Consider the following 17,272-nt stretch of genomic DNA (forward strand, 5'->3'; position numbering starts at 1 on the left):
CACGTCATTTTCGGGAACATCTAGACCAATGATTCGGACACGGATGGATAGCCCTAGACGGTCCATTCACATGGCCTCCACCACCACCGGATTTGACTCCAAGGGACGTTTTCCTCTAGAGTCAAATGAAGAGTTTGGTTTATGAGACACATGTAGAGACAGATCTGGTGGCACGAGTTGTAGTCGCCGCAGAACAGATTGCAGAGACAGCAGGTGTCATAGAGACTGTTTAACACAAAATCATTCATAGCTACAATGTGTGCACCGAACTTGGTGATCGCCACATCGAACCTTACTTGTAGCGGATCAGAATGCTAACCTTTGAAAAGGTCAAAAACGTAATAACTACACTCCTGGAAATGGAAAAAAGAACACATTGACACCGGTGTGTCACACCCACCATACTTGCTCCGGACACTGCGAGAGGGCTGTACAAGCAATGATCACACGCACGGCACAGCGGAAACACCAGGAAACGCGGTGTTGGCCGTCGAATGGCGCTAGCTGCGCAGCATTTGTGCACCGCCGCCGTCAGTGTCAGCCAGTTTGCCGTGGCATACGGAGCTCCATCGCAGTCTTTAACACTGGTAGCATGCCGCGACAGCGTGGACGTGAACCGTATGTGCAGTTGACGGACTTTGAGCGAGGGCGTATAGTGGGCACGCGGGAGGCCGGGTGGACGTACCGCCGAATTGCTCAACACGTGGGGCGTGAGGTCTCCACAGTACATCGATGTTGTCGCCAGTGGTCGGCGGAAGGTGCACGTGCCCGTCGACCTGGGACCGGACCGCGGCGACGCACGGATGCACGCCAAGACCGTAGGATCTTACGCAGTGCCGTAGGGGACCGCACCGCCACTTCCCAGCAAATTAGGGGCACTGTTGCTCCTGGGGTATCGGCGAGGACCATTCGCAACCGTCTCCATGAAGCTGGGCTACGGTCCCACACACCGTTAGGCCGTCTTCCGCTCACGCCCCAACATCGTGCAGCCCGCCTCCAGTGGTGTCGCGACAGGCGTGAATGGAGGGACGAATGGAGACGTGTCGTCTTCAGCGATGAGAGTCGCTTCTGCCTTGGTGCCAATGATGGTCGTATGCGTGTTTGGTGCCGTGCAGGTGAGCGCCACAATCAGGACTGCATACGACCGAGGCACACAGGGCCAACACCCGGCATCATGGTGTGGGGAGCGATCTCCTACACTGGCCGTACACCTCTGGTGATCGTCGAGGGGACACTGAATAGTGCACGGTACATCCAAACCGTCATCGAACCCATCGTTCTACCATTCCTAGACCGGCAAGGGAACTTGCTGTTCCAACAGGACAATGCACGTCCGCATGTATCCCGTGCCACCCAACGTGCTCTAGAAGGTGTAAGTCAACTACCCTGGCCAAAAGATCTCCGGATCTGTCCCCCATTGAGCATGTTTGGGACTGGATGAAGCGTCGTCTCACTTGGTCTGCACGTCCAGCACGAACGCTGGTCCAACTGAGGCGCCAGGTGGAAATGGCATGGCAAGCCGTTTCACAGGACTACATCTAGCATCTCTACGATCGTCTCCATGGGAGAATAGCAGCCTGCATTGCTGCGAAAGGTGGATATACACTGTACTAGTGCCGACATTGTGCATGCTCTGTTGCCTGTGTCTATGTTCCTGTGGTTCTGTCAGTGTGATCATGTGATGTATCGGACCCCAGGAATGTGTCAATAAAGTTTCCCCTTCCTGGGACAATGAATTCACGGTGTTCTTATTTCAATTTCCAGGAGTGTATAAACAACAATGTGAAAACTGATCAAGTTTCATTTTTGTTTCTTTGGTTATTAATGAGTGGGATTGTAAAACAAGTGGTGTAATGGATCACATCTAATAAACTATTTGTAAAAGTGGTCGCGTTACCAACATGTTTTCAAATAGTTGTAGCACAGAAACGGTACGCTTCGCTTCTGGACATTGGTTTCAATTAAAAATACTGTCTACTCTGTCCCCTGTACAAGTCCTAGAGGTTTGTAAGGGGGAGTTTACAGCACCTGTATGGGCCAAACTCAAAGTCGCATCCAGCCGTAGTAAAATGGTGCCAAAATTTTGACAAAGGTACCACAGACAGAAATTCCGCGTTGCGGTTTCCATCTTTCCGGTAAGATGAAAGAACATCTGGCGGGAGAGAGATTTTCGAACGATGAAGACGTCGACACAGCGATTCTCAAATGGTTCCGTCAGCGACGAGCGCATTTCTAAAGTCGAGTAATTGAACGATTGGCAGAACCCTCTGACAACTGTTTACAGAGACTAGGTGGCTAAGTCGAAAAAGTGCCATGTATACATGTGATTTTGAAGTGTAGTGCAGCGTTCAATAAACGTTAGTTGGCCTGTCATCGCAATGTGTAACTTACTGTTTGAAGTCATTTTGCACAATGTTTGTTTGTTTGTTTGTTTGTTTGTGTGTGTGTGTGTGTGTGTGTGTGTGTGTGTGTGTGTGTGTGAGAGAGAGAGAGAGAGAGAGAGAGAGAGAGAGAGATATGGGAGATGAATGGAGAGGCGGGCCCGAGGTAGAAAATAAATCACTGTGCGCGCGTCGTCATTTACCACACGAAATGCGATGGAGGGCTGGAGGTGCAGTGGCACACGGGCAGAAGCGGATCGACGAACTAGCGGTGGGTTGTGGTTGGTGATGGGTGGGTGGGGGGGGGGGGGGGGGAGGGCTGGTCATAACGGTCATGACCTCCCCCCCCCATAAGACCATAGTAGAGGCGTTTATGTACGGCGTTTCAAAATTACACCGACAAATTTCGAAGGGGTGTAGGAGGTGTCTCTAGGAAGAAAATGGGGATAGGAACCTGCGTCCAACGCCGCTACTGAGCGTCGGCGTCATAGGCGCAGCCGGCTGTATACATATGTACATATGTACACATACGCTGTGGCCGATTTTGTATGCCCATGTCATACCAGCTCGCCGCCATGCTGTTCGTCGTTAATTTCGGTCCGACCAGCTGCAAACTCTCTACACCACTTACGAATTTCTAGATCACCGTGTGCCAGTGTCCCAGTGGCCGCAACGCGGCATACATCAAAGTGCTCACAGCGGGGTCGCCCCACGAGATGCAGCTGTCATACCACTGGAGTCGACAGAGCCGATCAGACTGCAGCTCCACGTCATCAAGTCGCGTCGTCGCCGCTCGGAAGGGGAATCGTCTGGTGGACCTCCTGGAGTACGGGACAGGTCTCCTCAGTCGCGACGCTGTTACTGTGGTCCTGTTTACGAGACCTGGACACGGCTCATTACTCTGAGCTGTGTTTCACCTTGTTTTCAGAATAAACCTTCTAAGTTGTAGTTAATTCCGACTTTCCATTTGGTAGTCTGTACTGGGACGCAACATTGCTTCGTACGCTTGTGCCATTCCTTGATGAATTGCCAATCCTCCCTGACCTTCCGCTGCCAGGGAACGAACTTTACCACTTTGCTCTTCTCCTGAAGCCCGCGTTTCTCTGCTCTCGGCACTACTGAGTGTAGTAGACGGTTGACGCGTGCAACTACTCGCTCTGTCGTCACGTCCCTCTAGCAGCGGGTTTGGGGTCTCTGTGTTTTTACAGGGACCGCACCTTCTGCAGGCAGCGGCATTACAATACCTTCAGCGGTTTTCATTTTACAACCTCCGGCTTGTTTCTTTTTGAATGATCCTCATGTTAAAATATTCCAATTCCTTACTTATTGTTCTCTTCTTTTCTACAAGTGTTCATCTGTTCACTATGCTTTTTTTTCCTGTGTTACGACCACTTCAGACCAGTTTTTTCACTCTCTTACCTTGTTATTCCTCCATATTCAGGACATTTTTTCCTAAACACTTCTGTGTCGAATTTAGTTACAGCCATATCAACTTACTTTATTTATCAGTTCAGTTTTCATATCATTTTTGTTAAACCCTTTTTTTACTTCGTGGATCCAACTCCTTATCCTACAGATACTTAAAGATCTTTTTTTGTTAATCTACTGTCTTGCATTAGACACAGATACCTAAAAAATACCAGACTTCTTTTTCTCATTAGTTCTGACATGTTTTCCGTTTCCATAAATTTCATCATTTCTGCGTAATTTCAAACTTTCCATACTTTTCCATGGGCCCGAACCTAATATTTTCCTCATGATTCGCCTTTCAAGCATTCCTAATAAATCAAAATTATCATTTAATTCTAGTTATTCGCTTGCGTACAGACATTCTTGTTTTATTACTTCTCTGTAGTGCCTTCCTTTTGCCTTTTTAGACAGGCGTTTTTTGTTGTACAAATATTTAGTTATAATCATATCCACTTACTTTATTTATCCATTCCTGTATAGAAACTTTTTCCAAACTATTTTCTTGCAATATTTCCCCGAGACATTTCAATTTTAACCTTTTCAATCTGGCCAAAATCTTTTTTCAGACATTTCGATGCATTTTTAATGTTTGTAATTTATTTTTTATACAGAGCTTCTTAAATCGTTCCTACTGGCTATTTCCTGTAAAAGATTAATTTGTGTTATAGCAGATGTCACATTTTAAGAAAGTATAGAAAATCGTCTGCAAACGCGAGACAGTTTATTTTAGTATCTTTGTGTTCTCTTACCAATATTATTGGTGGAATCGTTTATTCATTCAGTTTTTCAGTCCAAATGATGACTATTTGTTTCTAGGACACAATTGAAAAGAACTGAGGACCGTTTTGCCGTACACCTGTGTTTATTTCGAAGGGCTGAGGTACGGTATTTCTTCCATTATTATTATTATATTCCTTTCTCAGACGTTATGTCTGGTTAAAAATGGAAAGTGACGCGGACCTTGATCAAGCGTGACTTCCTTTTAACTGTACGGTATATGTTATATTGCATTTAGGAACTTTCGGGTAATTGAACATGTATCAATAATTACAGATTTCTGTTGTTGTATATATAAGTTTGAGTGTAGCTGTATTGCGTTGATGTACTGGTGGACATTGTGTGGTATGACTCATGTAGTTGACAGTATAATTGGTACAATGTCAACTTTAGCCTGATGCCACATGTCCTTGACTTCCTCAGCCAGTTGGATGTATTTTTCAATTTTTCCTTCTGTTTTCTTCTGTATATTTGTTGTATTGGGTATGGATATTTCGATTAGTTGTGTTAATTTCCTCTTTTTATTGGTGAGTATGATGTCAGGTTTGTTATGTGGTGTTGTTTTATCTGTTATAATGGTTCTGTTCCAGTATAATTTGTATTCACCACTCTCCAGTACATTTTGTGGAGCATACTTGTATGTGGGAAAGTGTTGTTTTATAAGTTTATGTTGTAAGGCAAGCTGTAGGTGTATTATTTTTACTACATTGTCGTGTCTTCTGGGGTATTCTGCATTTGCTAGTATTGTACACCCGCTTGTGATGTGATCTACTGTTTCTATTTGTTGTTTACAAAGTCTATTTATCTGTTGTGGTATTTGGATCTTTAATAATATGCTTGCTGTAATATCTGGTGTTTATTGTTTGATCCTGTATTGCAATCATGTATCCTTCCGTCTCACTGTATATATTGCCTTTTCTTAGCCATGTGTTGGATGCGTCTTGATCGATATGTGGCTGTGTTAGATGATACGGGTGCTTGCCATGTAGTGTTTTCTTTTTCCAATTTACTTTCTTTGCATCTGTTGATATGTGATCTAAAGGTTTGTAGAAGTGGTTATAAAATTGCAGTGGTGTAGCCGATGTATTTATATGAGTGACTGCTTCGTGTATTTTGATAGTTTCTGCTCGTTCTATAAAGAATTTTATTAAATTGTCTACCTCTCCATAATGTAGGTTTTTTTATGTCGATAAAGCCTCTTCCTCCTTCCTTTCTGCTTAATGTGAATCTTTCTGTTGCTGAATATATGTGATGTATTCTATATTTGTGGCATTGTGATCGTGTAAGTGTATTGAGTGCTTCTAGGTCTGTGTTGCTCCATTTCACTACTTCAAATGAGTAGGTCAATATTGGAGTAGCATAAGTATTTATAGCTTTTGTCTTTTTTCTTGCTGTCAATTCTGTTTTCAGTATTTTTGTTAGTCTTTGTCTATATTTTTCTTTTAGTTCTTCTTTAATATTTGTATTATCTATTTATATTTTTTGTCTGTATCCTAGATATTTATAAGCATCTGTTTTTTCCATCGCTTCTATGCAGTCGCTGTGGTTATCCAATATGTAATCTTCTTGTTTAGTGTGTTTTCCCTTGACTATGCTATTTTTCTTACATTTGTCTGTTCCAAAAGCCATATTTATATCATTGCTGAATACTTCTGTTATCTTAAGTAATTGGTTGAGTTGTTGATTTGTTGCTGCCAGTAGTTTTAGATCATCCATGTATAGCAAATGTGTGATTTTGTGTGGGTATGTTCCAGTAATATTGTAGCCATAATTTTTATTATTTAGCATGTTGGATAGTGGGTTCAGAGCAAGGCACAACCAGAAAGGACTTAATGAGTCTCCTTGGTATATTCCACGCTTAATCTGTATTGGCTTTGATGTGATATTATTTGAATTTGTTTGGATATTAAGTGTGGTTTTCCAATTTTTCATTACTATGTTTAGGAACTGTATCAATTTAGGATCTACTTTGTATATTTCCAATATTTGTAGTAACCATGAGTGGGGTACACTATCAAAAGCTTTTCGGTAATCAATGTATGCGTAGTGTAGCGACCTTTGTTTGGTTTTAGCTTGATATGTCACCTCTGCATCTATTATCAGTTGCTCTTAACATCCTCGTGCTCCTTTGCAACAGCCTTTTTGTTCTTCATTTATAATTTTGTTCTGTGTTGTATGTGTCATTAATTTCTGTGTAATGACTGAAGTTAATATTTTGTATATTGTTGGTAGGCATGTTATGGGGGGATATTTAGCTGGGTTTGCTGTGTCTGCTTGATCTTTAGGTTTCAGATAAGTTATTCCATGTGTAAGTGTATCAGAGAATGTGTATGGCTCTGCAATATAACTGTTAAATAATTTAGTTAGATGTGAATGTGTTGAGATGAATTTCTTTAGCCAGAAATTTGCTATTTTATCTCTTCCAGGGGCTTTCCAATTGTGAGTAGAATTAATTGCTCGGGTGACTTCATGTTGCAAGTGCATGCCTGTTATGTTGTACTGGGTGTAACCATATGTTGCCGCAAAAGTTTTCGATGTCTGTTATGTTTGGTGGATTGTCTATTTTAATGTGTGTATTATCTGTTGTCTGGTAAAATTTATTTTGGTTTGTGTTGGATGTTTGGTTTTGTTTCCTTCTATTTTCACTTTTTTTTGTATCTTCTAAGTCGTGTGGCCATTGCTTGTAATTTCTGCTTCTTTTCATCTAGTTGCTCTATCGCTTCTTGTTGTGAGATTTTACATAACATTTTTCGTTTTCTGTCTGATATTTCATTTCTTATAAATTGTGTTAGCTGTCCGATGTCTTTTCTCAGTTTTTCTATACTGATCTGTAGCGTGTGCAAATGCCGGTTTTGTGGGTTTCTTCTGTGTGTTGGTTGATTCTGATCTCTGCCTAGTGTGTATATTTAGTGTAGTGAGTGCTCCTATATAAACCAGTAGCTGTAACTCTGCCATAGTTGTATTTTCATTTATTTTGTTGTGTATGATTCTGTTGATAGTTTTTATTGTTGTTTCGACTTGTGGGTTATTTGGTGGTCTATGCAAGAATGGTCTAGTGTCTGTATTTCTGTCTTTGTATTCTATATAGGTCAGCTGAAATTTTTCTTCTATATCTAACATGTGTGTCACTTCGTGTTCTATTTGTGCTTGTTCTGGTGGCTGTCTTAATAATTTGTTTTCCTCTGATTCTTTATTTGATGCGTGTTGTTCTTTGTTTGTTTGCTCTGGGATGTTTGAGTCCATTACTGTATTTTCTTCTTCTTCTGGTTGCACATTATTTTGTTCCAGTATTTGTTGTACTTGTTGTTTGATGTTTTCTAATTCTGACTGGGATATCCTGTTATTTTTTTATTATTACACGGATCTGATCAGCTAGTCGTTGTTCTGTTAAAAATTTTAATTCTGCGTATCTGGTAATAAATGTTGTGTATACTTGTGATCTGTATCCATTTGTGTTGGTTCCTAAGTTTGTTGCTTGGTAATAACAGAACATGAGATGTCCGTTAACTTCATCTGACCATCTCATCCCTGTCTTTGTTTTCCTTCTAGAGTGGTTGCAGGAAGCATATCCTGCAAAACACCTCTATTTGGATTTAAATCATTTTCCGTGTGGCTAGCAAAGTCGTTACCATTGTGGACGGGCATAGGGTTCAAGCGTCGTCCCCGACCATGACAGCGCTTGTCCGAGGCTTCATTAGTTCTGTCCTGAACCAACTAATCACACTAAAAGGGGGTTAGCCCTATTAGTGGTTTGTTCTTTTCGTCGCCTTTTACGACTGGCAGAACATACCGGAGGTCTATTCTTTTCCCGGGCCTCCACGGGTTTTATTATTATTATTATTATTATTATTATTATTATTATTATTATTATTGTGACTGAATCAAATAATTTTATACATTTTATGATTTTCTATAGTCGTAGTCATCTGTGGCACGTTAAATGTGTGGCTCACGGCAGGTTATAATTGGGTGAGGAGAGGGAGGGATGGGTTGTGGGAAAGACAGAGGCAGCGACAAACTGTGATCCGTCCCAGAATCTGACCCTGGATCCGCGTGTGCACAAACGAGCCATTTCAGCTCATAAAAGGCGTGGGCAGATAGTTGGTTGTTATCCTTTCATCGTTTAAAAACTGTGATGTAAATTGTAACCACAGCTCTGACGAGCACATGATAACGTCAGTGACGGACAGCGCCTACGGCGTGCATAGATGTCCGTTATTGGCAGTTATGCAATCAAAGGTGTAGCAACACGATCCAATTCCGGTTTATCTCAGTTGCAGCCACCTGAAAGGTGATAATAGCCAGTACTTTCGCAGAAGCGTTATCACGTTTGTATTCGCGCGAGCTGTGTATAGATTATCGACCGTCAGTTGGGGGGTGGAAGGAGAAGAAGGCAGAGCTTTTACAGTGCGCACTTACACATCATCTGAACATCAAATATTCTTGACCAATCCTGACACGTTTTTTAATCGCATGTCGACGTAAATGTATACAAATTACAAATTAAAGTCCCCCGCAAAATTTTTCTGTCTGTGTATGAAGGCTAATCTCAGGTGCTACTCTACGCTTTTTGAAACGGTTTTTTATACTAAATAGACTGATTTACGAGGTAGGTTTGCGTATATAATTTACTATCACTATGCCAGAAAAGTCGTCTGGTCTTAGATACATACTGTTTGTACGTGTGCTTGCATTTACCTACGTTCGTTTCACTGTCCAGGAATGTGGGTCCACAGGTTCGAGCTTGTAAACGACTGGATCGAGTTGATGGGTGGCAATTCATTAATTAAAGCAAACACATTCCAGATATTGCGTGTTTACTTTACAAAGAAACACAGACACGCTATTACTGCTTATGTTTCACTTGTACCAACACTGCTGACATCATGCCAGTCTAAATAATTGCTAAGCCCTCAGTGCGTTCTGTACGAAAGCTCAACAGCAACTTCCCTTTCCGCTCGGGGCAACTATACCTAAAAACAGAACTAACTATGTCATAATTCACAAATATAAAAAACTGTCATTCTCAGAGTACCAGCTCGTTTGGCATGTAATTACAATTTACAATTATTATTTTGACAGAATTTGGTTTGAAAGAAAAACACAATATTGGTATCATTTCAGTTCTTGGTAAAAATTAAATATTTTTATTTTTCAGATTGCAAAAGTACGAGGACGTGTTGAAAATTAGTGCATCTTAAAGCTTTTTTAATAAAATAAACATTATTAACATTCTACATCTTTATTATTCATTTCTACATCTTGCTTCTCAATATTGTCCCGCTGGCGACGAACACATTTCCCCCAAAGAGACACCAGTTTGTTATTGCCGTCACTGTGGAGTGTTTCACTTTGTTGACGGAGTCACAACCTCACCTCTGTTTCCACCGCTTCGTCAATATCACAGTGAAATCCTCGAAGGTGTTCATTAAGTTCTGGAAACAGATGAAAATGGGATAGGGCCAATTCGGGACTGTGTGGAGAATGATCGACGACGATGAACCCAAGGCAGACGTCGCAGCGCTCGTGTGTTGTCTGCATTGTCATGCTGAAGGAGAGGGTGATCCATGCATGTGTGGACGAACTCTTCGAATTCTAAACTCGATTGCAGCACGCTGTTTCTCACGCACCAATATGCAATACTGGCCATCAAAATTGCTACACCACGAAGATGACGTGCTATAGACGCAAAATTTAACCGACAGGAAGAAAACGCTGTGATATGCAAATGATTAGCTTTTTACAGCATTCACACAAGGTTGGCGCCGGTGGCGACACCTACAACGTTCTGATATGAGGAAAGTTTCCAACCGATTTCTCATACACAAACAGCAGTTGACCGGCATTGCCTGGTGAAACGTTGTTGTGATGCCTCGTGTAAGGAGGACTTTGATAAAGGTCGGATTGTAGCCTATCGCGATTGCGGTTTACGTATCGCGACATTGCTGCTCGCGTTGGTCGAGATCCATTAACTGTAAGCAGAACATGGAATCGGTGGGTTCAGGAGATAATACGGAACACCGCGCTGGATCCTATCGGCCTCGTATCACTAGCAGTCGAGATGACAGGCATCTTATCCGGATGGCTGTAGTGGATCGTGCAACCACGTCTCGATTCCTGAGTCAACAGATGGCGACGTTTGCAAGACAGCAACCATCTGCACGAACAGTTCGACGACGTTTGCAGCAGCATGGACTATCAGCTCGGAGACGATGGCTGCGGTTACCCTTGACGCTGCATCACAGACAGGAGCGCCTGCGATGGTGTACTCAACGACGAACCTGGGTGCACGAATGGCAAAACGTCAATTCTTCGGATTAATCCAGGTTCTGTTTACAGCATCATCACGATCGCATCCGTGTTTGGCGACATCGCGGTGAATGCACATTGGAAGCGTGTATTCGTCATCGCCATACTGGCGTATCATCCCGCGTGATGTTATGGGGTGCCATTGGTTACACGTCTCGGCCACCTCTTGTTCGCATTGACGGCACATTGAACAGTGGACGTTACATTTCAGATGTGTTACGACCCGTGGCTGTACCCTTCATTTGATCCCTGCGAAACCCTACAATTCAGCAGGATAATGCACGACCGCATGTTTCAGGTCCTGTACCGGCCTTTCTGGATGCAGAAAATGTTCGACTGCTGTATAATATATTTGTCCAATGAATACCCGTTTATCATCTGCATTTCTTTCTGGCGTAGCGATTTTAATGGCCAGTGGTGTAGTTACGTTACACACCGCCATGTTAGACGCTGCAATTCGGAGCCCTCTAGCGTCAGCGAAGAGAGGAAGTCGATCGAATACTACGCATAATATGTAATACCTTAACAGATATTGAGAATAGAATTAAAAATTCGGAGGCATTGCTTTACAGTACACCCTCGTAATACGTCAATGCAGATCATAAAATATGTAAGGTTGCTTTCATGTTACAGATTTTACTACAGTGTGTATCAAAAAGAATCATCCGATTTGGCACATCTATATTTCTGAAACTAATAGCCATATACAATGAATTTTGTATACTGATGAACGGGGAAGCCAAAAAGTTTTTTTTTCATACCTTTTCATAGGAGTTCAATACGCCCTCCTTGAGATGCACGGCATATGTCAATGCGGTATTCAGATTGTTCCCACACTGCAGAGAGGATGTCTTGAGTTACAGCTTCCACAGTTTAGTTCATTCATTGTTGTTGGTAATCGAGGCACATAAACAGTCTTTTATAAACCCCCACAACAAATAATCACACACAGTCAGGTTTGGTGACCTTGGAGATCAGTAATGTAAGGCTCAATCATTTCGTCCAGTGCGACCGATCCATCGTTCAGTAATCCTTTGGTTTTAGAATTCCCGTGCTTCCAGGTGCTAGTGTGGCGGTGACCCATCCTGGTGGTAAATGAAGTCGTTCGAATCCAACTGTTGGAAAATAAAGTTCTCAAGCATATCGAGATATGTACTTCCTGTAACAGTGTTCTCGGCAAAGAAACATGCACCTATCTTTGCCCGTGAAACTGCACAAAACACATTTAATTTTGGAGAGTACCTCTCATGTTGTACAACTTTATGTGGTTGTTCCGTACCCCATGTTCTCACTTTATGAGGGTTCATCTTTCCATTTAAATGAAATGTTGCCTTGTCACTAAACACTAAGCGGGGAAGAAAACTGTCATCCTCCATCTTGTCAAGAACGATTACAAAACTCCACTTGTTATTGTTTGTCACCTTCAAAGAATCAGGAGACAGGGAAGTACCAGAGGAACTTACCAAGTCACTCGACAGCGCCCGAAGAGAAAAGTGGAAAAAAATCCGTGGAAGGTATACACTTTAGAAAGTCCAGTCGAAAAGCGTGGTCCCTACTCAGGAAACTAGGATCTGGTGCATACAATCTCTGTGAAAGAGCAAAAACTACTCCCAATGCAACTGCAGGCCGTATAGCCAAACAAAGAAACCGCCAGAAACATTAAGTACTAATTAAAACACGGTGGAGACAAGCTCCTGAAAGATCACATCCTGCAGCACCTTTCACAGTGGAAGTGCTGAAAACGGCTATCTCGAACATCAAAACTAGGAAGGTAGCTGGGCCAGATGAGTTATACCCAGAATTTATTAAGTATAGTGGGAAAAATGTTATCGACTGGCTCGTGAACTTCTATAGTAACATCCTTGAAGGAGGCCGAGTGCCTAAGATATTCAAAAGATCTAAAGTATTGCCAATATTAAAACCTGGGAAAACACCAGATAAGCCTGAACATTTTAGACCAATCCCTCTCCTGAGCACCTGCTTCAAACTCTTGGAGAGACTCTTGTATAATCGTATTGGGACGACTTTGAATGAAAGAATTCCCATCGAGCACTCTTGTTTTCGACCACCAAGTACTGGCTTTAACAACACATATCTAGAACGGTTATGAACGGAAACTTAAAATTGTAGATTTAACCGCTGCATACGATACTGTGTGGAGGCATGTTCTTCTTATCAAGAAGAATACTTGAGATTATGCCTTGCCAGACCTTGTACAAATTACTAAGTGATACGCTCAGCAATAGAACCCTTGCAGTTCATCCAGAAGGAAAGAAGAGTCGATCCATTGTTTCAAACAACGGCTTACCACAAGGGTCTGTTTTGGCACCATTACTTTTCAATGCGTACATAAGCGACATACCAACAACAAATTCGCGGAAGTTCTGTTACGCAGATGACATGGCCCTGGCTGTGCAACATGAAAGGTTTGAACAGTGTGAAAACTCCCTTAACCAAGACCTCGGACTAATGGGTAAATATTTCAGATTTTGGAGATTAATTCCTAACCCAATAAAGTCAGAAGTTACAGTGTTTCATTTAAACAACCAACATGCAACCCGATCCCTTGGCTTTATCTTTGCTGGAAGAAAGTTAAAGCACAACCCAAACCCAAAATATCTTTGTATTAAATTGGAAAGATCGCTTACATTCAAACCACACCTAATAGATACTGCTGCTGAGATACGTACAAGAAATAATATTATTCAAAAGCTCACCAATACTGGCTGGGGAGCCGTGTACATACTTTGAACATTTCTTCTGTAGCGCTGGTAACTCTGTTGCGGAATATTGCAGCCCTTTTTGGCTTAACAGCAGCCACACGTCTAAAGTGGATACTCAACTAAACGATACCATGAGAATCATAACTGGGACCATTAAATCCACCCCACTACCTTGGCTTCCTGTTCTCTGCAGTATAGCTCCACCACATCTTAGGCGGAAAACCGCCTTAGTTAATGAATGGCGTAAAATCTCCTCAGATACCAATCTTCCAATCCATCAGGACATTGCCCCTAATCTTTCCCGACTAAGATCTAGCAGACCACCAAGGAGAGCAGCCCAAAACCTTATGGCTACGTCTTACGATGCTATGGATTCATGGAAAAATGAATGGTCTCAGACTGTACTAACCAAGAACTGCAATGAAATATCACCTGGTGGAAACCTACCTGGTACAGACCTGCCAAGAAGTACTTGGGTTATACTGAATAGACTCGGAACTGGTCATGGCAGAAGTGGCGAGATGCGCTGTAGATGGGGCATACGAGATTCACCACAGTGCGATTGTGGACATCCAAAGCAAACGATCCAGCACATCATTCAGGAATGCCCTAAACGTGCGTTTAAAGGATTCATTCGAGAACTTTATGCAGCTTCCCCTGCAGCCGTCGAGTGGAAGGAAAACCTAGATATAGAACTTTAAAGAGACTATAGATTCCATATATGTGATTGCTGAATGACCTTATAGCAACAATTTCTATATGATAATTTTATCTTATCTCTGACAAGATACCTTATTGTAACAACCTGTGTATGCCTACTTTATTCTTAATTGAATGTCCATAAGACGAGACATTATTTATGTGTTATAACGTATGTTGATTCTATCTTTATCTGTCTGTATGTATTTAAACATGAAACCATTTGTACTTGAAAACCACATACGCTAAATAAATAACCTTCACGAAGAGCTTGCAGTAGCTGAATTTTGTATTATTTCACGTGTAAACGTCGACGCAGCACACGCCAGACGGACATCGGGGAGCTGTTGAGCTGTACGGACAACGGATTCCTGCGGACTCCTTGTGAAACTGTGACGGATGCGTTCGACGTCTGTGTCAGACACTCGAGGACGGCCCGCCGATTTGCCTTTACACGAACAACCTGTTTTTCAGAAATGTTCATGCCATCGTCTAATGTTCTGTTCTGTAGGAGGATCCACACCATACCTAGTATGAAAGTCAGGCTGGACAGTTATTACTGACCCCCACTGCGCAAAACGTAGAACACAAAACGCTTTCCGTTGTCCCGACACCACTTTTACTAGAACTGAAGTGGGCACACACTGCTGCTACCTAGCGGGAACCATGTAAATCTCGAGATTTTGCACTTTCCAACATTACGTTGTTGACGCACAGATCTCAAATAACATAACAGTTATGAGTTTTTTAAACCGGGTGATTCTTTTTGATGCACACTGTACAAAGAAAGTTCATGATATAGTTGATTTTTTAGAGTTCATAATATAATAGAGAAATTTGACATAGAATATAGATTTAAGTGTTAGAAAGTCTTTACCAAAGGTATTTGTCTGGATTGTAACCTCGTATGGAAGTGAGACATGGACGATAAACAGTATAGACAAGAAGAGACTAGAAGCTTTTGAAATGTAGCGCTACAGAAAATTGCTGAAGATTAGGGTACGTAAAAATTGTAGAAGTTGACCAAGTGATGAATATAGTAAGCATGTTCAAAAGTATATAGGTCGCAGCACTTTCTCGAAGATGACGGGGCATTCACAGGACAGAGTAGCTTCGAGAGCTGCATCAATCCAGCCTTCGGACTGAAGACGACACCAACAACAGATTTCATTAAGTATTCATCAAAATATTTGCATTGACGGCCTGTAGCGATGTAGTTTAACACCCTGCACTACCCATAATTCCGCAATTACTGTGACACGTGATGTAATCAAAGTGATGAAATTCAATGTATGCAAATCGCCACATAGCAGGTGACATGGCGCAACTTAATTAAGTACCGTCTCGCCCACCCTCCTCCCCCACCCTCTCCCGCAAAGTTTACTAAGTTTCTATGAACTGTGTGGACACATGTCCTTCAGCTGATACATTTACATCCAATACAATTGCCGGAATACGAAAACCGAAGGTCGGTAACGAATTTTCACTGACTCGTTTAGATATTCATCCCAGAATCGATTCGCCGGCCAGAGTGGCCGAGCGGTTCCAGGAGCTGCAGTCTGGAACCGCGCGACAGCTACGGTCGCAGGTTCGAATTCCGCCTCGGGCATGGATCTGTGTGATGTCCTTAGGTTAGTTAGGTTTAAGTAGTTCTAAGTTCTAGGGGACTGATGACCTCAGAAGTTAAGTCCCATAGTGCTTAGAGTCATTTGAACCAGAATCGATTCTATTAGACCGTTCTAATATTAGTTGGTTTTCAATAGCGGCCACTGGAAATTTAGTAAGCATGATGGCTATTTGTCTTCACCAAAATGTAGGAGGATAATATCTTGGGCAATCTAATATTCTTCTTGTCCTTCGTTGCACAAAAGTCACTGTCCAGATTAGTCAACAACTTTGAAAGCAAGAAGGAAAATAAACAACATAAGCAAGTTACGAAGAAGATGGTGCTTTTCCATAGCAGCTAATGTTGATTGTGGAGGTGGAAAACCGGGAGCTAAAACAGAAATTTCCAAAATTAGTACTAGAGTGTTTAACAGGCAATCGGAAACGGTGATTCAGAAATCGGTTTGTGAAAACTGGTTTCGGGAGCCAAGTTTAATCTCAGCGAATAAACGTTAAGTGTAATTTAAGGTTGCAGATAACAAGAAACTGTAAGTTAGACTCGCAGATAAATACACACAGGTGTGGAAACTGGAGGACGAAAGCAAGTATCACTGCCAAGTAATATTGCTCGAAACACTTGCATCATACACAGAAAAACCTGCTACAATATCATTCAGAAGGTAACTGAAAAAAATAAAAGTATGCAGAACGAAGAGAAATGACACTTTTATTCAAAATCAATTATTTCACTAAATCGCTTAAGGCAAATGACGAGATGGTTCCTTTGAAAGGGCGCAGCCGATTTCCTTCTTCGTCCTTCCCTAACCCGAGCTTGTGCTCCCTCTCTAATGACCTCGTTGTCGACATTAAAGACTGACCTCCTCCTCCGAAAAAAGCGCGCGACCACACTGCTAGCTGGTCCAGTACCTATGCTCTTGGCACCATCACAAGTTGTGACGCCATGTATGGTTGTCAATGGATCATAACATATTGGTCATCAGGTGAAGAGACTACCCCCATGCAGTCGCCGTGCCACTGTGGAACGTGAGATTCGTGCCTTGTAGTCCTGTTAAATGAGGTCACAATCGCACCCACTGTTTGACGTGGGTCTCTTCTTGACTGTTGCGAAATGTATCTATCATCAGCTACTGTAGTTGACCATGGTTAACCACTTCCTCTCCTTCGGGCAACAGTGCCTACGGGTCGGAGCACGTTCCATACAGGTGAAACAATGCTATGAGCAATACCAAACTCCTGGGCTACACGTGTCACATTTTGCCCTTCTTCCGGTTTCCTAATGACTACTCC

The 17,272-nt window shown here is 42.3% G+C and overlaps 1 protein-coding gene across 1 annotated transcript in view; it reads right to left on the reverse strand.

Annotated features, from left to right (window-relative positions):
• Positions 1-17,272, reverse strand: part of LOC126335962 (plectin) — a 532,862-nt gene that overhangs the window by 400,434 nt on the left and 115,156 nt on the right. The window lies entirely within an intron of this gene.

This window comes from Schistocerca gregaria, chromosome 2, assembly GCF_023897955.1.
Source record: "Schistocerca gregaria isolate iqSchGreg1 chromosome 2, iqSchGreg1.2, whole genome shotgun sequence".
Lineage (NCBI taxonomy): Eukaryota > Metazoa > Arthropoda > Insecta > Orthoptera > Acrididae > Schistocerca > Schistocerca gregaria.